The sequence below is a fragment of the Phyllobates terribilis genome, unplaced genomic scaffold (assembly GCF_046119375.1).
Source record: "Phyllobates terribilis strain yellow unplaced genomic scaffold, ASM4611937v1 Scaffold_402__1_contigs__length_1722832, whole genome shotgun sequence".
Taxonomy (NCBI): domain Eukaryota; kingdom Metazoa; phylum Chordata; class Amphibia; order Anura; family Dendrobatidae; genus Phyllobates; species Phyllobates terribilis.
Window position 1 is genome coordinate 484,873 of NW_027363162.1, and position 25,502 is coordinate 510,374.

Below are 25,502 nucleotides of genomic sequence, written 5' to 3' on the forward strand. Positions count from 1 at the left end.
TGTATCTCCTTTTGCATCTCTCGAGCCCATTCCGGTTCAGCTGCAGGCGGGGAGGGTACCTCGTTACTCCGGACCATCCCTGCCAGGGCCGTCACCACCATCTCCTGCTCTCTCACACGTGCCTCCGCCCCCACTTCTAGAAAAGTCATACGTGGGTTGGCGCGCAGGCGCTCCCGCAAGGCCTGCTTCAGCTGCACATCCCTGAGGCCTGCCATAAACTGGTCCCTTAAGACCACAACAGGGGGACCCATTCCCAAATTCCCCATGTCGTCTTTGCTAGTGATATAGGCATGCACCCTCTGTAAGGAATTAACATACTGCGTCACAGTCTCCCCCTCCTGCTCCACTTGGTGAAACAGCCGTATCCTCAGCTCTCCTACATTAGTGGGATCCCCATGCATCTCCTCCAGTATCCGCACCACTTTTTCTACAGTATCCCGGTCATGGGGAGGGTGGTACATCATGGATTGTCGGGTGTCACCGTCCAGGGCCAGTAAGGCTATTTCAGCTTGCATAGCTGGGGTCATCGGATGCATATGTAACATACTCTTAATTCTCTGAATCCAGTTCCACAGCATCATATTGTCCCCGGTGAACTTTGGGAGATTGCTGAGCATGGCCCCCAGCGGCAAGCTAAATTTAGGGGCTCCCAGAATGGACTGCTCTGCAGTGTCTGTGTCTAGCGACTGCATCCTGCCGACTACACCAAATGTAACACGGGTACTTTTACATGCCGCGACACAGAAGCACAGAGCAGCCAATACAGGGTTAATAAACAGGGAGGTTTATGATAACAGGGTAAATCTCCACGCAGGGCGTATCAGCGGAAAATATGGGGTAAAACAAGGGAAGCAGCAGATAAAAGTCTTTAACTGACAGTTCACAGTTTAACTAGATATAGCAGAGTCGAACCGGTTGTAAACGACAGTTTTTACACTTAGCTGACTCTTTTCCTCCACAAGGCAGTTGCCAGCTGAGGCCGGTGTTGATTTTTTCAGGCTTCCCCGCCCAAACAATGCTCCGTCTTCTGGCGGCAGCGGGCGGTCTCCGGTTTTACCCGCTGAGCCCCTAGTCCATAACACGGCACCTCACGTGCCTTGCTCCACCGACTACTGCATTTCTTCTCAAGTCGGCTTGACTCCTCCGGTCCACTGCACTTGGCTCTTGCTCCCAGTCCTGGAGCCAGGAGCCTGGACCCTCTCACACTGCTCTGCTGAGCAGGTCCCAGCTCCGCTTTCCCACGCAAACGTCCTCGTCTCTTCTTCTCTCTCCCCACACCACCAGTCTCTCGGTCACCTGAACTCCCAGCTCTCACTCTCGACATGCCCCTAGCTTCCCAGTCACCTGACTCCTGTGCTCACAGTCTGTCTTCCCACTGCAAACAGAGGCACGGCCCCGGCAGTTCCGGATCCCTTGCTCTGAAAGTATTTACACCCCGGTCTTCCCACTTACATAGGTATTCCACAACATATACTGTATATATGTCCAACTGAACTAACAGTCCCTCTGAGGACTGATCCAGCTGCATATATTCAGTGGTGATAGCAGGAGTTAGGCATGCAGGCAGTGCATGTGGCAAACTGCAGTGCATGATACAGCACAAGAGGGTCTATTGAACGTCCTGTTGGTATAGGTATTCCACAACATATATGTATATATTCATCTGAACTAACAGTTCTTCTGAGGACTAATCCAGCTGCATATAATCAGTGCTAGGCAGGCAGTGTATGATACAGCACAAGAGGGTCCATTGAACATCCTGTATGCTGCTGCTGTAATAATTGCAGATATTTGTAGACATAGCGCCAGATATCAGGGGCAATTTATTTTTTTTATCTTAATCCTGGTTATTTGCTTAAAAAGCAATCCAGAGTACACCATTTTTCTGATCCATTTGCTTGTTCTCACTGCAGAATAAAGCCAGATCTGTTCCATATTTCAGCGATAAAAATCCAGAAATTTGAACTGAACGTGGAAAATATTCGCCTCCTTTTCCATTCTGTTGCAGTGTGTCGGTCAAGCTGTTCACACTAGGTGTCTGTGAAGAATAGTATTAGTAAATTACAGGCCTGCTATTTAAAACCGTGGTTCTCTGTCAGACATATCACCTATAGGAGTGTTCGAAAATCAGACATTTCTTCCATTTTAATTTCGTTGCAGTGTGTCGGTCAAGCTATTCACACTAGGTGTCTGTGAAGAATAGTATTAGTAAATGATAGGCCTGCTACTTAAAACCGTGGTTCTCTGTCAGACATATCACATATATCACATATAATATTGGCCTCCTTTTCCATTCTGTTGCAGTGCTTAACAGACAGGAAGTGGGAGGAGGCCTGACAGGAAGTGGTGGATGCGGAGCCTGCCGTGTGCTGCAAGAGTTGTGCTGTGTGTGGAGAGAGCTCCTGGGAAGGGAGGAGAGCCAGGCGGAGGTGACCGAGCGGACCGGGAGGACCAGTAGGAGGCGACCGGAGGGACGAGCGCAAGAGAGCGCTGTGGCAGCGTGCAGTGCCGGCCGGAGGAGGGTGCCAGGTGGTGGTGACCAGGAGGTGATCAGGAGGACCGGTAAGAGGCGACCGGAGGGACGAGCGCGCTGTGATAGCGAGCAGCGTCCCTAGAGGAGGTGAGTGAGGGGCAGGAGGCCACGATAAGCGGCCCTACTGAACCCAAGTGTGTACTGTACTGTATTGTATTTGTATCTGTATTGTAATTGTATTGTATTCCCTAGTCCATATTTAATTGATTACCCCCCCCATCCATATTTAATTGATCACCCCCATCCATATTTAATTGATCACCCCCCGTCCATATTTAAATTGATTCCCCTGAACACCCCCGTCCATATCTAACTGATCCCTCTGACCACATTAAATTGACCCCCCGTCCTCATTTAATTGATCCCCGACCACCCCCCGTCCATATTAAAGTGATCCCCCTGACCACATTTAAATGATTGACCCCCCCAGCCCATAATTGATTGATCCCCCTTGTCCTATTTAATAGATTCCCCTTGTCCACTTTTACTCATCCCCAGTCCCTATCTATTTGCCTTATCCCCCACCATATTTAATTAACCCCTGTCCATAATTAATTGATTGATTCCCCAGACCACAATTAATTATTTCCCCAGTCCATATTTATTGATATTATTGATACTTATTGATCCCCAGTCCTTAGTTAATTGACCCACCGTCCATACCTAATTATTTGCTTTAATCCTATTTAATTAAACCCCCTGTCCATAATTAATTGATTGATTCAATAGTCCACAATTAATTATTTCCCCAGTCCATACTTATTGATCCCAGTCCATACTTAATTGACACACCGTCCATACTTAATTAATCCACCTGACCCACTCAGCTGATCCCCCGTCCATACTTAATTGATACTTAATTGATCCCCCGTCCATACTTAACTGATCCCGCGCCGATATCTAATCGATACACTTGCACATCCCTAATTGATCCCCGTCCATACACCTATATATAAATAATTGTGTTTTGTACTTGTACATATATACTGACTGTATCCCCATATTTAGAATGACGTCCATGTTGGCCGGAGCCGTGCAGTGTACATCTTGCGCAATGTATGCATTCCCTGAGCTACCGCTCAAGGATCCATACTGCTGCGAGAGATGTGAGCATATCGTGCACTTGGAAGCCCAAATCCTGGATCTAAGTGCTCAGATAGCGGTACTGAGGAGCATCGACAACATGGAACGGAGTTTGCTGCTCACCGAGCAGACACTCAATGGGTCAACACTGGGGGTGGAGCTTAGTGGAGAAGCGCAGGCTGAACAGGCAGGGAGCTGGGTAACAGTTAGAAGGGATAGAGGGAAGAAGTATAGGAAGGCTGGTTCAGAACCGGCATTATTGGAGCACGACAGATCCTCTGACCGCCGGGGGAGTGTATGCTCCAGTAATGAGGGGGAGGGGGGAAGTGTAGGGCAGGCTAGACAGGTCCTGGTAGTGGGTGACTCTATTATTAGGGGGATAGACAGGGCAATCTGTCACAAGGACCGGGATCGCCAAACGGTGTGCTGCCTCCCTGGCGCTCGAGTCCAGCACATCGCGGATCGGGTTGACAGGTTACTGGGTGGGGCTGGCGAAGACCCAGCAGTCATGGTCCACATTGGCACCAATGACAAAGTGAGTGGTAGATGGAGGGTCCTTAAAAATGATTTCAGGGATCTAGGTAGGAAGCTTAGGGCAAGGACCTCCAAGGTAGTTTTCTCAGAAATACTACCAATCCCGCGAGCCACACAGGAGCGCCAACGGGAGGTTAGGGAGGTGAATAAGTGGCTAAAGAGTTGGTGCAAGGCAGAAGGGTTTGGGTTCATGGAGAACTGGGCCGACTTCGCTGTCGGCTACAGGCTCTACCGTAGGGACGGGCTGCACCTCAATGGGGAGGGTGCAGCGGTGCTGGGGAAGAAGATGGCTAATAGGTTGGAGGAGTTTTTAAACTAGAGACGGGGGGGGGGGACCAAGGAAATAGGTGGGATGTGAGGCAAGCAAGGGGGAAGGGGAGAAGTCAATATAATGAGGGTGGAGAGGGGGGTGGGGATAGTACAGTTAGATCGTTAGAGAAGAATAGGATGCTAAATAACCCCAAAGTTTTATCTTGCATGCTGACCAATGCAAGAAGCCTGACCAATAAGGCGGATGAGCTGCGGGCGCTTATATCGGAGGAGAGGTATGACATCGTAGATATAACAGAGACTTGGCTAGACGATAGCTACGACTGGGCGGTAAATTTAATAGATTATAGTTTATTTAGAAGGGACCGGAAACAGGGGAAGGGCGGAGGAGTCTGCTTATATGTAAAGTCACGTCTAAAGCCCAGACTAAGGGAAGATATAGGAGAGGGAGAAGAGGGGGTCGAGTCCATGTGGGTAGAGATAGAGGGGGCAAAAAATAATAATAAAATATTACTGGGGGTCTGCTATAAGCCACCCAATATAACAGAGGAGAATGAGAAACTGCTATTAGGACAAATAGACAAAGTAGCAAAACATAATGAGGTGATTGTAATGGGGGACATCAACTACCCGGATATTGACTGGGAAACAGAAACCTGTAGATCTCAGAAAGGAAAAAGGTTCTTGACAAATATCAAGGATAATTATCTCTCCCAACTAGTGCAGGAACCAACGAGAGGGAAGGCCGTGTTGGACTTAATATTGACTAATAGGCCTGATAGAATAACTGAGGTACAGATAGGGGGGCACCTAGGTAATAGCGATCATAATATTATCAATTTCAAAATGCCCTTCAGTAGGGTTATCAATAAGGGAACAACTAAAACATTAAACTTTAGGAGGGCGAAGTTTGATCAGCTGAAAGAAAACCTTCAACTTATAGACTGGGACAAAGTTCTTAATCAATGAAATACGAATAGTAAATGGGAAACCTTCAAAAGAATTCTGAATACTCAGTGCGAGAGGTATATACCGTATGGGAATAAAAGGGCCAGAAATAAGAGGAAACCAATATGGTTGAATAAGAACGTAAAAGGGGCGTTAAATAGCAAAAAAGAGGCATTCAAGAGATTAAAACAGGAAAACAGCAAGGAGGCACTAATGTGTTACAAGGAAAAAACGAGAACCTGTAAAAAACAAATAAAAATAGCGAAGGAGGAAACAGAGAAACGTATTGCTAGAGAAAGTAGATCAAATCCCAAACTGTTCTTTACGTATATAAATAGTAAAAGGATTAAATCGGATAATATTAGACCGATAAAAAGTGAAGAAGGCAAAATGATAGAGAAAGATGAGGATAAAGCTAATCTATTAAATAATTTTTTTTCGTCAACTTTCACAAAGGAAAAAGAACTAACAGGCGAAATGAGAAGTGACAAGCTTAATCCTCCACTAAGTATGACAAATCTAACCCAAGCTGGGGTACAGAAACGCCTCAGTAACATTAAAATAAACAAATCACCAGGACCTGATGGCATACACCCACGGGTACTAAGGGAAATAAGTAATGTGATAGACAGACCGTTATATCTTATATTTAAGGACTCTGTTGAGACTGGGTCTGTACCACTTGATTGGCGACAGGCGAATGTAGTGCCAATATTCAAAAAGGGAGCAAAAAGTGACACCGGAAACTATCGGCCGGTGAGTCTGACGTCCGTTGTGGGCAAAATTTTTGAAGGCTTTATTAATGAGGCAATTATGGAGCATCTTGATGCTAATAATCTATTAACCCCGAACCAACATGGATTCATGAGGAATCGCTCCTGCCAAACAAACCTGATTGACTTCTACGAGGAGGTTAGCTCTCAAGTAGATCAGGGGGAACCAGTGGATGTCGTGTATCTCGACTTCTCAAAAGCGTTCGATAGCGTGCCACATAATAGGTTGGTATACAAAATGAGAATGATGGGGCTGGGGGAAAATGTTTGCAAGTGGATAGCTAACTGGCTATATGATAGAAGGCAGAGGGTGGTTATAAATGGAATATACTCAGATTGTGTAAGCGTCACTAGTGGGGTACCACAGGGGTCTGTACTAGGCCCAATGTTATTTAATATCTTTATTAACGACATAGTCAACGGGATAAATAGTAAAATATCAATATTTGCAGATGACACAAAGTTATGTAAAACAATTAATACAAAAGAGGATAGTGAAGACCTACAGAGGGATTTGGATAAGCTGGGTAGGTGGAGCATTAAATGGCAAATGAGGTTTAACGAGGAGAAATGTAAGGTCATACATATGGGAAGGAAAAATGGAAGTCACCAGTACTCACTGAATGGGAAATCATTGGGGAATTCAGAGATGAAGAAGGACTTGGGCATCTTGATTGATAGCAAACTAAATTGGAGTGCCCAAAGTCAGGCCGCTGCTGTAAGGGCAAACAGGGTAATGGGATATATCAGAAGAGGTATAGCTGCAAAGGATGAGAACATTGTTCTTCCACTGTACAAAGCATTGGTCAGACCACACTTGGAATACTGTGCTCAGTTATGGGCCCCAATATATAGAAAGGATATAAATGAGCTTGAAAAGGTACAAAGGAGGGCAACAAAATTAATAAAGGGAATGGAGGGACTGCAATACCCAGAGAGGTTGGCAAAGCTAGGACTATTCAGCCTGGAAAAGAGAAGGTTGAGGGGGGACATAATAAATGTGTACAAATATGTTAGGGGACAGTATAGAGACCTTGCCCGGGATTTGTTCAAAAGGAGGGATATTACGGTAACAAGAGGGCATTCACTAAGACTGGAAGAGAAAAGGTTTCAGCACCAGCATAGGAAGGGGTTCTTTACGGTAAGAGCAGTGAGAATATGGAATTCACTGAGTGAGGAGACGGTAATGTCGGATTCACTACACCAGTTCAAGCGGGGACTGGATGCATTTCTAGATACCAGGCAGATTTCTGCATATACTTAAAAATAGAATAAAATAGTAGGTTGATACCGGGATTTATTCTGACTGCTGGTTTCAGAGTCGGGAGGGAATTTTTCCTCAGGTGAAGATTGGCCAAATCATTTGGGGTTTTTGCCCTCCTCTGGATCAACTTTAGCAATTACAGAACTAACAGGTCGAACTTGATGGACGCAAGTCTTTATTCGGCTTTACTAACTATGTAACTATGTTTCGGTCAAGCTATTCACACTAGGTGTCTGTGAAGAATAGTATTAGTAAATTACAGGCCTGCTATTTAAAACCATGGTTCTCTGTCAGACATATCACCTATAAGAGTGTTTCAAAATCAGCCATTTCTTCCATTTTCATTTCGTTGCAGTGTGTCGGTCAAGCTAATCACACTAGGTCGCTGTGTAGAATAATATTAGTAAATTACAGGCCTGTTATTTAAAACTGTGGTTCTCTGTCAGACATATCACCTATAAGAGTGTTCCAAAAACAGACATTTCTTCCATTTTCATTTCGCTGCAGTGTGTCGGTCAAGCTATTCACACTAGGTGTCTGTGAAGAATAGTATTAGTAAGTTACAGGCCTGCTATTTAAAACTGTGGTTCTCTGTCAGACTTCACATATATCACCTATAATATTGGCCTCCTTTTCCATTCTGTTGCAGTGTGTCAGTCAAGCTATTCACACTAGGTGTCTGTGAAGAATAGTATTAGTAAATTACAGGCCTGTTATTTAAAACTGTGGTTCTCTGTCAGACATATCACCTATAAGAGTGATTCAAAATCAGCCATTTCTTCCATTTTCATTTTGTTGCAGTGTGTCGGTCAAGCTATTCACACTGGGTGTCTGTGAAGAATAGTATTAGTAAATTACAGGCCTGCTATTTAAAACCGTGGTTCTCTGTCAGACATATCACCTATAAGAGTGTTCCAAAAACAGACATTTCTTCCATTTTCATTTTGCTGCAGTGTGTCGGTCAAGCTATTCACACTAGGTGTCTGTGAAGAATAGTATTAGTAAGTTACAGACCTGCTATTTAAAACCGTGGTTCTCTGTCAGACATATCACCTATAAGACTGTTGCAAAATCAGTCATTACTTCCATTTTCATTTTGCAGCAGTGTGTCGGTCAAGCTATTCCCACTAGGTCTCTGTGTAGAATAATATTAGCAAATTACAGGCCTGCTATTTAAAATCGTGGTTCTCTGTCAGACGTATCACATATAACTGCGTTCCAAAATTAGCCATTTCTCGTGAGCGTGGAAAATATTGTCCTCCATTAATAATGGGCCAAGTTCATGGCAAGGGACGGGGAAGTGGACGTGATGATGATGGTGCATGCAGAGGCCAAGGCCAAGCACATGGTCGTGGGCAAGCTGAAATTGTGCCACAACAAACACCCACATCTTGTCGCTCGACCTTTCTGTCCCAATTATTAGGGGACGGCAGTACACCACTATTAAACCCAGAGCAGTGTGAAAAGGTTGTTGGTTGGATAGCAGATAATGCTTCCAGTCACTTTGCCACCACCACCACCTCACTGTCTTCCACGCGGTCAAGTCTCATTAGCCGTGTAGCCGTGAGTCTGGACCGCATATTCCTCACTCTGATCCTCCTTCGTCACAACATGAAAAGTGCCTGAAGACAACTAATCCACTCAGAAGAGCTGTTCACTTTTCCATTTGTAGATTCAGGACTCTCACCCGGCCAGCTTCAAGCGAGTCAACCTGACAGGGAACATACAGAGCGAGGACAGCAGCACACAGGGGGAGGGAGGCATAGCACTACAAGAGGCAGGAAGAAGCAGTGTGGTGGCCGCAGACACAAGGCGGAAAAGCGTTCCTCATAACTCCAACACAACGAAAGTTGCCAGTACAACTGTTAGATCTTCCCGAGTCTGGTTATTTTTTAAAGACTCTGCAGGTAACCCCAAAAAGGCCATTTGCACCACCTGCCAGGCCAGCATCAGCAGGAGTAGCAAAACTAGCAGCCTGACCACCACCAGCATGATTAGGCACATGGCAGCAAAGCATCCGACTAAGTGGGCCAAAACCCAGAGTCCAGCAACAGTGTCTGCAGGTGACACCACTGCTTGTTCCACTGTTGTGCGTGCACGCCAATCCCCTGTTCATGGCGCATGCCAAGAAACCTCTCGCCCTGCACCTGTCATTGAACACTCTCAACTAGCACCATCAGAAAGCACGTCCACGTCCTTGTCCCAGCGCAGTGTTCAGTTATCTCTACCCCTGTCCTTGGAAAGCAAGCGGAAATGCGCAGCCAATGCCCCACAGGCCACACTACTAAATTCACACATTGCGCAAATACTTATGCTCGAAATGTTGCCTTTTAGGCTCATGGAGATGGAAGCTTTCCGCAACCTGATGGTGGCGGCCATCCCTCTCTACTTGGTCCCCAGCCGCCACTATGTCTCCTGGTGTGCTGTCCCTGCATTACACGAGAACGTGTCCCACAACATTAGATGTGCCCTCAACAATGCAGTTACTGGGAAAGTCCACTTAACCATGGACACGTGGTCAAGTGCTTGTGGGCAGGGATGGTACATCTTGCTGACGGCACACTGAGTAAATATAATGGAAGCTGGGACCCAGTCGGACCTTGGGACGGAACATGTCCTCCCGACGCTGAGGATTGCGGGTCCTGGGTCAATCCGGATTTCCCCCACATTCTACAGCTCCTGCACCTCCTCCTCCTCTATAGCCTACATCTCCGAAATGACCACATCAGTCACAAGCTGGTAGCAATACAGCACTCCTTCGGCGAAGCAGCAACAGGCTGTGCTGAAGCTAATATGCTTAGGTGACAAACGGCACAACGCTGGAGAGTTGTGGACAGCTCTAAAAGAGCAAGCAGATCTGTGGCTGACACCACTGACCCTACAGCCAAGCATGGTCGTGTGTGACAATGGCTGGAACCTGATGGCGGCTCTGAGGCGAGGCGGGCTCACATGCGAACCATGCCTGGTCCATGTGCTTAACCTCGTGGTTCAGCGGTTTCTCAAAACCTACCCGGATCTGCCAGATCTGCTTGTCAAAGTACGCCACCTATGTGCCCATTTTAAAAAGTCAGCTACAGCTTCTGCCACCATTGGCGTGCTTCAGAAGCATTGGCAGCTTCCAGCTCACCGACTGATCTGCGATGTCCGTTAGAACTTTACACTGCAGATGTTGGGAAGGATTTGTGAGCAGTAGAGGGCAGTTGTTGACTACCATCATAATCAAGGTCATCGGTATTCAGTTCAGACTCCACACATAAGACCTTAGGAGTGGACATGGATGTCAGACATATGTACCATCCTCCAAAACTTTGAGGACTCCGCCAAGGTGGTGAGCGGCGATGACGCCATAATTAGCATCACCATCCCGCTTCTCTGTTTTCTGAAACGCTCTCTGCTCACAATTAAAGAGGATGCATTGCAGGCAGAGCACGATGAGATGGAGCAAGGAAACTTACAGGGTGATTCTACACAGCCCAGCCTCATTTCATCCCAACGTGGATTGGGTGACAATGAGGAAGAGGAGGAGGAAGAACAGGAGCTAGTTTCCTCCACTATAGACGGTACTACCTGCACAACTGTCATTCGGTCTTTTCAGCGTGGATGGCCTGAGGACAGGGAAGAGGAGGAAGAGGAGGAGAGCATGGTCAGTCATCCTCTTGGTGAGGACACGGAAGTCTTGCCTCTTTGCAGTCTGGCACACATGGATGAGTTTATGTTACCCTGTCTTTCCAATGACCCTCGCGTTGTCCAAATTTTGGGTGACAGTCATTACTGGTTGGTGACAATTATAGACCCACGGAAAACTTTCTGTCTCTTATTCCCACACTGGACAGGACTAATAAAATGGGGCAGTAAAAGAATGCCCTTGTTGCAGAATTATTAAACAATTCCCATCTGAAAACGCTGGTGGCAGAGGTCACAGTTCATTGGACAACCAAGGAGTACAGGTGAGAGAGAAACAAATGCAATCCAGCAGAGGCAGGAGAACACTGTCAAAGTTCTGAGACAGTTTTCTCAGGCCCTCCGATCGCACAGGTCCTGAGTAGTGTTGAGCGAGCACTAAAATGCTCGGGTGCTCGAAGCTCGGGCCGAGATCACCGTGATACTCGGGTGCTCGACCCGAGCAACGAGCTAAATGTTAATCTATGGGAGACCCGAGCATTTTTGCAGCGGCACCCCTGGCAGTCTGTAGAAAGCCTAAAAAGTGCCCAAAGCGATAGTGACAGTGCTCAAAAGACATGGGGACAGCATGGGGATCGCCCCAGGAAGCATTTCTGACCCCCCAGGTCACTGCTGTCAACAACGTGGTCAGAGGTATTAAGCCACTTTTACGGGCTCACAAGAAAACGTTCAAAAACTAAACTGAAACTGCTTTCCTGTGAAATATGTTAAGGAACATCCTTTCCAGGGTAAAGAATTGTGTATAAGGTAAAATAAATAACCAAAAACAAAAATACTCCTCCACACCTTGGGCTATGTTCACAAGTAGCATTTTTTATGCATTTTTGCACTTTTGTATTGCTTTCAACCGTGCATTCACCGGGAAATGTCATTTTAGCATTTTACAACCTTTTCTGGCCATGTACTGTGTGACACATGCATACAGTGCTGAAAAGACATGGGAACAGCATGGGGAAGACCCCTGGAAGCATCTCTGACACCCAGGTCACTGCCTAAAAGTGTGCCCATCAGAAGTGATCCTTGCCGCATCAGAAGATGCAGACTTGCAACTATCCCCGTGCAAGTCCTTGTCCCAGGGCAGTGTTCAATTGTACCTCCACCATTCCTTGCAATGCAAGTGCAAGTATGCAGCCTTCCACCTACCCCCAGGTTGCAATACCATACTGCTTGCTTGCACTTGAAATTGGTCCTTTTAGGCATGTGGAGGCGGAATCTGGCCACCACGTCATGGCTGCGTCATGGCTGCGTCGGCGGCCTGGTATCCATACTCGGTCCCGAGCCGCCCCGCGACCGGGTGCCCACACACTGTCCCAAGCCGCCTGGTGGTGGCCGGGTGTCCATAAACGGTCCCCAGCCGCCCCTATTTGTCCCGGTGCGCCTTATACACAAGCGCGCATACCAAAACATTAACTGTGCCCTCCCCAGTGCATTTAGTGGGATGGATAGCCTAACCACAAACACGTGGACAAGTGAATGTGGCCAGGGATGGTACATCTCACTGACGCCTTCACACTGGGTTAATATTGTGGATGCCGGGACACAGTTGGACACTGGGATGCAACACGTCCTCCAGACATAGAGGATTGCGGGTCCTTGGTCAATCAGGCTTAAACACAAAGTTCAGAAGGTAGACAGTGGCAGTGGTTGGACTCCTACACAACGAGTAAATTATTCATGATCATGAGGCCATCCATCTCCTTAGCTTTCTGTTCCTTGGAATGCAAGCGCTTGTATGTAGTAGCGGCTAGGCCTGAGGTGGTCAGCGTTTTGGCGCATATCCTACCTCCTCTGAGGATTGCTGGATGTTTTCCTGCTTCTATCCCGTTAAAACAAAGCTTCAGGTGATGAATGATGGATGAGGTGGTGGCAAAGGAGAAAGAGCAGGAGGAACCGGGACCATTCACATCAATATCAGGCCAGTAAACCAAACATGTCTTGTAGGATATGTTTCTGTACCAAACGGAGCGGTTCGGCTACACAGTTATAGGGCATGCAGTGAGTGCAATGCCTACCAAAAATTTCGAGGCACTCCAATGCCCCTTGGAAGTGACATGGAGGTCAGAGGGCCTTAACTAAACCGTTTTTTCCATTTATGGCAACTGGGTCTCCTGTACACTGTTGGCCTAAGCAGTGAATGGAAGGCTTTCCAAAAATTATGAGGAACTGCAATGCCCCTTGAAACAGACGTGGATTACAGCATACCAAAAACCTTCTACCCATTATTGGGTAGTGGGTCTCCCTTAGTGTTCGCCTATGCATTGAAAAGCAAAAGCTGACTAAAATTATGAGGAAATGCAATGCCCGTTGGAAGAGTCATGGAGGTCAGAGGTAATTAAAAACAACATTTCAATGCCCCTTGGAAGAGCTGTGGAGTTCAGAGTGGTTTAACAAGACGGTTTTAATGTCCCTTGAACGAGATGTGGAGGTCACAGTAGCTTAACAAGATGGTTTTAAAGCCCGTTGGAAGAGACATGGAGTTCAGAGTGGTTTAACAAGACGGTTTTAATGCCCCTTGAAAGAGACGTGGAGGTCAGAGTGGTTTAACAAGACAGTTTTAATGCCCCTTGGAAGAGACGTGGAGGTCACAGTAGCTTAACAAGACGGTTTTAATGCCCCTTGGAAGAGACATGGCGGTCACAGTAGCTTAACAAGACAGTTTTAATGCCCCTTGGAAGAGATGTGGAGGTCAGAGTGGTTTAACAAGACGGTTTTAATGCCCCTTGAACGAGATGTGGAGGTCACAGTAGCTTAACAAGATGGTTTTAAAGACCATTGGAAGAGACATGGAGTTCAGAGTGGTTTAACAAGACGGTTTTAATGCCCGTTGAACGAGATGTGGAGGTCACAGTAGCTTAACAAGATGGTTTTAAAGACCGTTGGAAGAGACATGGAGTTCAGAGTGGTTTAACAAGACGGTTTTAATGCCCCTTGAACGAGATGTGGAGGTCACAGTAGCTTAACAAGATGGTTTTAAAGCCCGTTGGAAGAGACATGGAGTTCAGAGTGGTTTAACAAGACGGTTTTAATGCCCCTTGAAAGAGACGTGGAGGTCAGAGTTGTTTAACAAGACGGTTTTAATGCCCCTTGGAAGAGACGTGGAGGTCACAGTAGCTTAACAAGACGGTTTTAATGCCCCTTGGAAGAGACATGGCGGTCACAGTAGCTTAACAAGACAGTTTTAATGCCCCTTGGAAGAGATGTGGAGGTCAGAGTGGTTTAACAAGACGGTTTTAATGGCCCTTGAACGAGATGTGGAGGTCACAGTAGCTTAACAAGATGGTTTTAAAGACCGTTGGAAGAGACATGGAGTTCAGAGTGGTTTAACAAGACGGTTTTAATGCCCCTTGAAAGAGACGTGGAGGTCAGAGTGGTTTAGCAAGACGGTTTTAATGCCCCTTGGAAGAGACGTGGAGGTCACAGTAGCTTAACAAGACGGTTTTAATGCCCCTTGGAAGAGACGTGGAGGTCAGAGTAGCTTAACAAGACGGTTTTAATGCCCCTTGGAAGAGACGTGGAGTTCAGAGTGGTTTAACAAGACGGTTTTAACGCCCCTTGGAAGAGTCGTGGAGGTCACAGTAGCTTAACAAGACAGTTCTAATGCCCCTTGGAAGAGACGTGGAGGTCAGAGTGGTTTTTCAAGACGGTTTTAATGCCCCTTGGAAGAGACTTGGAGGTCACAGTAGCTTAGTAAGATGGTTTTAATGCCCCTTGGAAGAGATGTGGAGGTCACAGTAGCTTAACAAGATGGTTTTAATGCCCCTTGGAAGAGACGTGGAGGTCAGAGTGCTTTAACCAGAGGTTTTAATGCCCCTTGGAAGAGACGTGGAGTTCTTAGTGGTTTAATAAGACGGCTTTAATGCCGCTTGGAAGAGACGTTGAGGTCACAGTAGCTTAACAAGACGGTTTTAATGCCCCTTGGAGGAGACGTGGAGGTCAGAGTGGTTTAACAAGACGGTTTTATTGCCCCTTGGAAGAGACATGGAGGTCAGAGTGGTTTAACAAGACGGTTTTAATGCACTTTGGAAGAGACGTGGAGGTCAGAGTAGCTTAACAAGACTGTTTTAATGCCCCTTGAAAGAGACGTGGAGGTCAGAGTGGTTTAACAAGACGGTTTTAATGCACCTTGGAAGAGACGTGGAGGTCAGAGTGGTTTAAAAAGACAGTTTTTATGCCTCTTGGAAGAGACATGGAGGTCACAGTGGCTTAACAAGACGGTTTCATGCCCCTTGGAAGAGACGTGGAGGTCACAGTAGCTTAACAAGATGGTTTTAATGCCCCTTGGAAGAGACGTGGAGGTCACAGTAGCTTAACAAGACGGCTTTAATGCCCCTTGGAAGAGACGTGGAGGACAGAGTGGTTTAACAAAACCGTTTTAATGCCCCTTGGAAGAGACGTGGAGGTCAGAGTGGTTTAACAAGACTGTTTTAATGCCCCTTGGAAGAGATGTGGAGGTCAGAGTGGTTTAACAAGACGGTTTTAATGCCCCTTGGAAGAGACGTGGAGTTCATAGTGGTTTAACAAGACGGTTTTAATGCCCCTTGGAAGAGATGTCGAGGTCACAGTAGCTTAACAATATGGTTTTAATGCCCCTTGGAAGAGGCGTGGAGGTCAGAGTGGTTTAACAAGACTGTTTTAATGCCCCTTGGAAGAGACGTGGAGGTCAGAGTGGTTTAACAAGACGGTTTTAATGCCCCTTGGAAGAGACGTGGAGTTCATAGTGGTTTAACAAGATGGTTTTAATGCCCCTTGGAAGAGATGTCGAGGTCACAGTAGCTTAACAATATGGTTTTAATGCCCCTTGGAAGAGACATGGAGATCACAGTAGGTTAACAAGACGGTTTTAATGCCCCTTGGAAGAGACGTGGAGGTCAGAGTTGTTTAACAAGACGGTTTTAATGCCCCATGGAAGAGGCATGGAGGTCAGAGTGGTTTAACAAGATGGTTTTAATGCCCCTTGGAAGAGACGTGGAAGTCAGAGTAGCTTAACAAGACAGTTTTAATGCCCCTTTAAAGAGACGGGGAGGTCAGAGTGGTTTAACAAGACGGTTTCATGCCCCTTGGAAGAGACGTGGAGGTCACAGTAGCTTATCAAGACGGTGTTAATGCCCCTTGGAAGAGACGTGGAGGTCAGAGTGGTTTAACAAAACGGTTTTAATGCCCCTTGGAAGAGACGTGGAGGTCAGAGTGGTTTAATAAGACGGTTTTAATGCCCCTTGGAAGAGACGTGGAGGTCAGAGTGGTTTAATAAGACGGTTTTAATGCCCCTTCGAAGAGACGTGGAGGTCACAGTAGCTTAACAGGATGGTTTTAATGCCCCTTGGAAGAGACGTAGAGGTCAGAGTGGTTTAACAAAATGGTTTTAATGCCCCTTGGAAGAGACGTGGAGGTCACAGTAGCTTAACAAGAACGTTTTAATGCCCCTTGTAAGAGATGTGGAGGTCACAGTAGCTTAACAAGACAGTTTTAATGCCCTTTGGAAGAGACGTGGAGTTCAGAGTGGTTTAACAAGACGGTTTTAATGCCCCTTGGAAGAGACGTGGAGGTCACAGTAGCTTATGAAGACGGTTTTAATGCCCCTTGGATGAGACGTGGAGGTCACAGTAGCTTAACAAGACTGTTTTAATGCCCCTTGGAAGAAACGTGGAGGTCAGAGTCGTTTAACTAAATGGTTTTAACGCCCCTTGGAAGAGACGTGGAGGTCAGAGTAGCTTAACAAGACGGTTTTAATGCCCCTTGGAAGAGATGTGGAGGTTAGAGTGGTTTAACAAGACGGTTTTAATGCCACTTGGAAGAGAAGTGGAGGTCACAGTAGCTTAACAAGACGGTTTGAGACGTGGAGGTCACAGTACCTTAAGAAAACAGTTTTAATGCCCCCTGGAAGAGACGTGGAGTTCAGAGTGGTTTAACAAGACGGTTTTAATGCCCCTTGGAAGAGATGTGGAGGTCACAGTAGCTTATTAAGACGGTTTTAATGCCCCTTGGAAGAGACGTGGAGTTCAGAGTGGTTAAACAAGACAAGTTTAATGCCCCTTGGTAGAGACGTGGAGGTCACAGTAGCTTAACAAGTAGTGTTGAGCCACCCCCATAGTGTTCGAGTTCGGTTCGGTTCGTCGAACACCCGTGTGTTCGCCGAACTGTTCGTCGAACTGTTCGTCGAACACCTTCGAACACCGTTAAAACCAATGGCAGGCAAACAAAAACACATAGAAACACATAAAAAACACCTTCAAAGGTGTCCAAAAGCTGACAAACTGCTCAGAAGACACAACTAACACATGGAAAAGTGACAAGTACATATAGTCATGAGAAAAGAAAAGAGGTGGAGGAGTAAAAGGAGGGGGAGACACAGATATAGGCATGTCATGTCCTTCTAAAATCCAAAAAGTGAGAAGCCGACACGTTCAGTCCGCTCCTGCCCGTGCCACCTCCGTGTCGCCGGGTTTGTGCCAGAGCCGCGGTGAACCCTGACGGCCAGCCCCCCTCTCCCAATACTGGTGCCTGTCCGCTGGTGGGTCGAGCGAGCCCCCCTGTGGTGGAGGCAGCTCTAAGCTTTTTAATTTAAATTGTCTCTCTAATTTGAATGAATACACTTTAAATCCATTTACAAGGATCTATTGGAGGGCAAGTCTCATGCCAGCAGCCGCGTAATTCCAGCTCCAGTAGCGTCCACTAAAGCTGCTGCAGTTAAAAAGCTTTTATAAGGATCGAGCTCGGCTGTCCACCGCAAGGCATCCTACTGCCAGTCCCAGCCCCTATGCCTTGGGGTGCCTCCTGATGCTCTTCACTGAGTATCCCGTGGTCCCGAAGCATTTCCTTTGTAAAAATTAAGTGTCCAAACTACAGGTGGTGTAGCTTGCTTAACAGCCGGGATAATCCGCTGACTAGCAGACACTGCTACTAGGCACAAAGTATTTCCTAGGCTAGATGCAGTTAAAAATTTGTAAGTAGATACTCTCGTTGGATGCTGAGAAAACATTCCATAGAGTCTCCTGGCACGCCATATATGATTCTCTTAAAAAGCTTGGGGAAGGAGTCTAGGGGACCCTTTTATAGCCAAAATCACGGCCCTGTATCACAATACGTCACCTAGGCTGAAGATAAATGGAACTGTAGCACCCTGAGGGCTCGGTTGCTACAGACGTATTGCACCTCACCCAGAGGTGTGATATCTCACTCTCAGGTAAGGATGGAGTGTGGATCAGGACCCGACACCTGCATGCATTACACCACATTGCCGTGGGGCAGGGCGACCAATATGCCCCTGAGATGGGCACGACAGTCCCTGTCCCTGGCTGGAGTGGGGGGAGGGAACACTGAGGAAGGGGAACCCTGTAGTGCAGGAGCAGGGAGGAAGCAGTTCCTGGGTGCATTGAGAAGGGAGTATAAAAGGTTGGCACCATCTTAGTTCAGTGCAGAGAAGTCTGAGCAGAAGTGGCAGGGAGCAGGGGCTCTGCATGAGCTCTGCTCCGGAGGCGGGCCTAGTAACAGAGGCCCAGGCATGCAAGAGGGAGAAGGAAGGAAGAGTAGCGGAGAAGGCTCCAGGAACGAGGAATGAAGGGATCCCAGGGGTGCGGACGGGCGAGTCGCCACCGCACGCCCGAATCCACCTGCGTGGAGGGGTCAGGCCAAAGGGGGAGACCGGTCCCCGAACTAGTAGAGGCAGGAAACGACCCACAGCTAGAAACCGGAGGCTCTGACATTTTATGTTGCGCAGCCCCTCGCTACACCCGCTAGGAAGGCACCACATAGGGTCAGGGAAACTGGCGCCAAGTTTACCAAGAGGAGGCCCGAGGCAGCCAGACAGAAGTGTTGGTAAGAAAGGCCAGACAAAGTACACACAAAAGGGGTCCTGTGAAGCGCTCCAAAGTTATCTGGGAGTTGTCTGAGCCCCTCACCTGGTGAGCACAGTACGACGTGGGCAGCCGTTACCTGCAGACGTGGTCTGGATAATAAGAACTGTGAGTAAAGGCCCTGAACTGCATCACTGACTCCGTGTCGTTACTGCTGCTGCCCTGCACCATCACCCCCATCCTCCGCATACACTCCCCTGAGGCTATACTCCTCCCGTGGGGAGTTATGCTACGCTCTGCTGCACCCACAACACCAGCCTCAGCGGTCTGCCCTGTAGCGGCGGTTCACTCTGACCGCAATCCACGGGTGGCGTAGTCGGACATTTAAACATCAAAACCACATAAATAGTTCCGCCACTGGTTTGACCACCCTGAGCCACGGAACCGGGTCGCCGCCACGAAGACTACAACCACCAGCATCCACCAAAAAGGGTCCGGCTCCGGGTGTCCCAAGGCCCAGGGGGTGCGTCAGAACATTTTCATCACCTTTCACAATCACCAATGGGACAAGGCAGGGATGTCCTCTGTCCCCTCTCTTATACATCCTAGTGACGGAGCACCTGCTCTCATCAATTCGCCATAACCCCAATATTAGGTGGATTGAGGTGGGAGGCACCGAGTACAAGTGCTCTCTATTTGCTGATGATGTCCTAGTATATATCACTCAATCACATATATCCATCCATGCTGTTATGGCTGAAATAGATCACTTTGTTACATGGTCAAATTTTAAAATCAATGCAGCGAAGTCTGAGGCCCTCGATGTCTCCCTCCCCAAATCCATATAGGATTCCATCCAGTCCAACTTTCCCTTTGCCTGGCCCTCACAGGGTATCAAATACTTAGGAATTCCTATTCATAGAGACCTCTCCCATCTATGTTATCTTAATTTTGGGCCCTTTATTGAACAACTCCATACAGACCACGGTTGGCAAGTTAGAACTGTAAGATTCACTACGTGAACCACTGGTGTTTTGTGGAAAAGCACATGTACACTGCGTTCCAAATTATTATGCAAAAAGTGTTTAGGAGTGATAAGGGAAGAATTTGTTTGTTTGTCAGTTAAACTCATTGATGGTGATGTGTGTCAGGGCTCTTTATATCACTGTAAGCAATTGCAGACACCTGTGCTAATTAGTTTGGCAGGTGTGTCCAATGAAAGGCAAGACTACTTAAGAAGGCTCTCTCACATTATTAAGCAGCCTACATTTTCTGCCAAAATGGGAAAGAAAAAGGATGTGTCGGCTGCTGAGAAGCAACAAATTGTGGAGTGTTTAGGTCAAGGCATGACTACAATCAACATTGTGCGATGATCAGGATGAAGTGTCTTGGCAATCAAGAAGTATGTAGCTGATTCACAGTACACACGTGTGCGTGCTGATAAGGGCAAATTGAGGACTCTTTCCTACAGGCAATTACGTCAGGTTGAAAGAGCAGCGGCAAAAAAGCCTTGTCATAGCAGCAGACAAGTTTTTGAAGCTGCTTGTGCCTCCAACGTCCCCCGAACAACAAGATGCAGGGTCCTTCAGAGGTTTGCAGCTGTGCATACGCCATCCTGTCGACCTCCTCTATCCACTTCACACAAGCAGAAACGGCTCCAGTGGGCCAAACATTACATGAAGACTGATTTCAAAACTGTTTTGTTCACGGATGAGTGCCGTGCAGCGCTCGATGGTCCAGATGGATGGAGTGGAGGATGGCTGGTTGATGGACACCCCACGCAAACACGGCTACAGCGCCAACAAGGAGGAGGTGGAGTAATGTTTTGGGCTGGAATCATGGGGAGAGAGATTGTCGGCCCCTTTAGGATCCCTGAAGGCGCTAAAGATGAACTCCATAATGTATGTGGATTTTCTCAAACAGCACTTCCTGCCATGGTTCAAGAAGAAGAACCGTGTATTTCACAGCAAGATCATTTTTCTGCATGATAATGCACCATCTCATGCTGCACATAAAACATCTGCATCTCTGGCTGATATGGGCATAAAAGGGGACAAACTTATGGTGTGACCACCATGCTCCCTTGACCTCTACCCCATTCAGAACCTCTGGAGCATCATTAAAAGGAGTGTCTATGATGGCGGGAGGCAGTTCACATCTAAGCAACAGCTCTGGGAGGGTATTCTGTCCTCATGCAAAACAATTGAAGCAGAAACCATCCAAAACCTGACAAATTCAATGGACGAGAGAGTTCAGAAGCTCCTTTCGAACAAGGGGTCCTATGTGAAAATGTAACATCACCTAGAATAAAGTTTTGAGTTGAAAACTGTTTGATTTCAGTTTCTAACAACCTGCTAATGCTTATAATTTAAAAAATGACCATTTTTTTGGTCTTTATTAAAATGAAAAGGTTGATCGAAAAGTTTGGGGGATCTAAGAGTGTGGCAACCCAGTAGTCATGATTACTTCGAATTCTGACAATATGAGGGTCATGCTGCAGGTAGTGCAGCAAGAAGGCACTTATGTGTCTTGCGCATCTCGGAGCCCCAAAATTATTTTCCGGGCTAGATGCAGCTAAAAATTATTATTAATTTTAAATCTGGTGAAGCTTTAGTATAGATGGCCTAATAGGATCAGTGCTGCACACTGCTACAAAGCCCAAATTATTTTCCAGTCAAGATACAGATAAACATGATTAGTAATTTTAAATCTGGTGGAGCTTATTATAGATGGCCTAATAGAATCAGTGCTGCACACTGCTACAAAGCCCAAATTATTTTCCAGCCAAGATACAGATAAACATGATTAGTAATTTGAAAGCTTAAAATGGTTGGTAGGGTGATTTTAACCAATCATCAAGCTTTTACTCTCCCCAGGATGACACAGGGGTAGAAAAGTCGTTTCGGATCCATGGTTTGTTCATCTTTATGAACGTGAGTCTGTCTACATTATCAGTGGAGAGCCGCGTGCGCTTATCTGTCAGCACACCACCAGCAGCGCTGAACACACGTTCAGACAGAACGCTGGCTGCGGGGCATGACAAGATCTCCAAGGCGTAAGTGGCTAGCTCCGGCCATTTATCCAGATTGGAAGCCCAAAAAGAGCAAGGGTCCAGTGACACAGTCGTGGCTTCAATGTTTACTTGGAGATACTCCTGTACCATCGTCTCTAGGCGTTGACTATGTGTCAGACTTCTTGTCTCCTGTGGCCTTGCAAAGGATGGGCTAAAAAAGTGGTGAAATGATTCCGCAAAATTGATGTTACCAGCAGATACTGTGGTTCTGTTATGGTTTGAGTGCTGAACACTTGACGGTCCCACGGTTGGCAAGTTGGAACTGTGAGATTCACTACGTGCACCACTGGTATTTTGTGGAAAAGCACATGTAAGATTCTGCAACAGTCTCTGCTGATACTCCTGCATGCGTGCATCCCTTTCTATGGCAGGAATAATTTCTGCAAATTTACTTTTGTACCGGGGATCTAACAGTGTGGCAACCCAGTAGTCAGGATTATTTCTAATTCTCACAATTCGAGGGTCATGTTGCAGGTAGTGCAGCAAGAAGGCACTCATGTGTGTTGCGCATCCAGGAGCACCAAGTCCCTGTTGTGTTGGTGGCGAGGTAACAATCATGATTCCTTCCTCTGTCCTCTCCCCCCAACCTCGCACAACAGAAATGTGATCAAGGTCTCCCTCATCTGATGAGTCTTCCATCAGTTCGTCCTCCACTTCTTCCTGGGCTCCTGCACCTTCCTCACTAGTTTGGCTGCTACCATGCGCCCTGGTAAAACCATCTCCCCCACCCTCACATGCCTGCCGCCTTGGTGCTGCCGACCGTCTGGACCTTGCAGATGTTAGCCCTTCCGCATACAACTCCTCCTCCTCTACTTCCTCCACCTCCTCTTGTGCCACCACCTGACTCCGAATTCTGTTTAACATGTGCTCCAGCATGTAAATCACCGGAATAGTCATGCTGATAATGGCATCGTCAGCACTAAACATCTTCGTCGCCATTTCAAAACTGTGCAGAAGGGTGCATAGGTCCCTGATCTGAGACCACTCCTCCAGCGTGATTTGCCCCACCTCTGAATCTCGTTGGCCCAGGCTATACGTCAGAACGTATTGCACCAGGGCTTGTCGGTGCTGCCACAGTCGCTGCAACATGTGCAGAGTTGAATTCCACCGGGTAGGCACATCGCATTTTAGCCGGTGAAGTGGCAGGCCCAACGACTTCTGTAGAGATGTAAGTCGCTGAGCTGCGGGATGCGAACGGCGGAAGTGAGCACACAGCGACCGTGCCCTCTGCAGAAGGCCATCTAGTCTGGGATAGTGGGCTAAAAATTGCTGGACAACCAGGTTCAACACGTGAGCCATACAAGGCACGTGTGTGACATTGCCCCGGCGAAGGGCCGCACCCAGGTTTGCAGCATTGTCGCACACGGCCTTCCCTGGTTTCAGGTCCAGTGGAGACAACCATTCATGAAATTGGTTCTCCAGAGCTGACCACAACTCCTCAGCTGTGTGACTCACATTTCCCAGTTAGAAAGCTTGTGGCATGACCAGACAGGCTTTGGGTGCAGGTGGAGGACCGAGAGGAGGTTGAGGAGGCAGAAGCAGTGGAGGAACTTTGACATAAAGAGGATTGACGCACAACTCGTGGGGACGGCAAGACTTGGACAGCAGCCCCTTGTCCTGCTGTCACCATAGTTACCCAGTGCCCAGTCAGCAACATGTAACGCCCCTGTCCATGCCTACTCGTCCAAGTGTCTGTGGTGAAATGCACCCTGTCACACACAGAGTTTCTCAAAGAAGCGGTGATGTTGTGTGCGACATGCTGGTGGAGCGCAGGCACACCTTTCTTTGAGAAGTAGTGCCGACTGGGCATCTGGTACTGGGGCACTGCGACGGACATAAGGTCTCGAAAATCCTCTGTGTCCACCAGGCGGAAAGGCAGCATTTCTGTAGCCAAGAGCTTGCAGATGGTGAAATTCAACCTCTTAGCTTTCTCATGGCTAGGAGGAAATGGTCTTTTACTTGTCCACATCTGAGGGACCGAGGGCTGGCTATTGTGCTTAGACGGGGTTGATAAGGGTGTCCCCGGCAAACTGCCGGTCTGTGAGGAAGATGCAGGCGGACATGTTAGGTTGCCTTGATCCAAAGGTGGTGCTATCGATGTCGGACAGCGCTCAACACCAGCTGGTGTTACCACCTCCAAAGAAAATGATGACCTGCCAATCACGCTGGCTGTTGCGTGTAAAGAGGTGGCAGGTCTGCGCCCCAAAACAGGTGTGACTGCTGTCCCCCCAGTCACAGAGGATGAAGAGGCCGCGGATGCACAAGATATGGCAGACGGTGGTTGGCCCGGCCGGCTAGGCCGCATTGTAGCACACTGAGCTTCCCACTGCAACTTATGCTTCATGTCCATGTGCCGGTTCATGCATGAAGTACTCAAACTATGTATTTTTTGGCCTCTACTTAGCTTTTGCTGACAAATGTTACAGATAACACGAGTTGGGTCATCTTTATCGATCTGAAAAAATGCCCAGGCTATGCAAGGCTTAGCACCCATGCGACCTGAAGAGCCACCACGACTTGTGGTGAGAGGCAGAGTTGTGTTTGAGGATGCAGTTGTTGACGTGCTTCCAGTACTACGTCTCTGTCCAGGAAGGCGCAACCTGACCTCGTCGTCACTAGCATCTTCCTCCACCTCTTCTGCTGACCTCATCTCTTGGCTGACTGTGGGTTGACAGTAAGTGGGATCTCCAACCTCATCATCATCACCCTGTGCGTTATCACACCCGTCGTCCTCAGAGCCAACCTGTTCCTGCCCTGACAAAAAACTAAAGTTGTCGCTCCAATCAGGTATTTGAGTCTCATCATCGTCTTCCTCATTGTCTCCACCAACAGGAGTTACAGTTTGGGAATGAGGGTCTACATTATGGTCAGAACCTTCTGCGTCTGGTCCTGGATCCGACTCATAAAGATTCTGGGCATCAGTGCAGATCATTTCCTCGTCTGGATTCACAGAAGCGCTGGAGTCGACCTCTGATTCCCAGGCTATAGTATGAGTAAACAGCTCTGCAGACTCAACCATCTGTTCTACCTCATACTCAGACGGGCAGCTGGAGATTTGGGAGCGGTGAGGAAGCAAGTGCGATTGTGGTGACACCTTTGAGGACTGGAGTATTTGTGATGTTGAAGTTGATGTGGAGGAGAGCCCACTTAAAGGAGCACTTGATATCCGTTGAAGCACCTGCTGTTTTTGGGCCTCATCTGGAATTTGTAGCGATTGGCGTGGCCGTAAGAAAGGGATCTTATCACATTGTCCGCTAAAAGAAGTAGACATTTTAGTTTGGCTGGAAGATGGTCTTTCTTCTGCAGATGTTACTGTTGCTTTAACACCTACCCCACGGACACAACCTTTTTTCCCCTTCCCAACACGCCTATTCCCCTTTCCACCAGCAGCAGGCCTTTTTCCACTCATTTTGGTGGTTAACTAATTCACAACTCTGGAGTTGTTTGCACAAAAAAACAATGGAGGAGAACCGAGCAGAGCTGAGTGGCCAAACTGTGGTATTAGGCCAAAACTATTGGCTGGGTTAGATGCAGAAAAAAATTATATTCAATT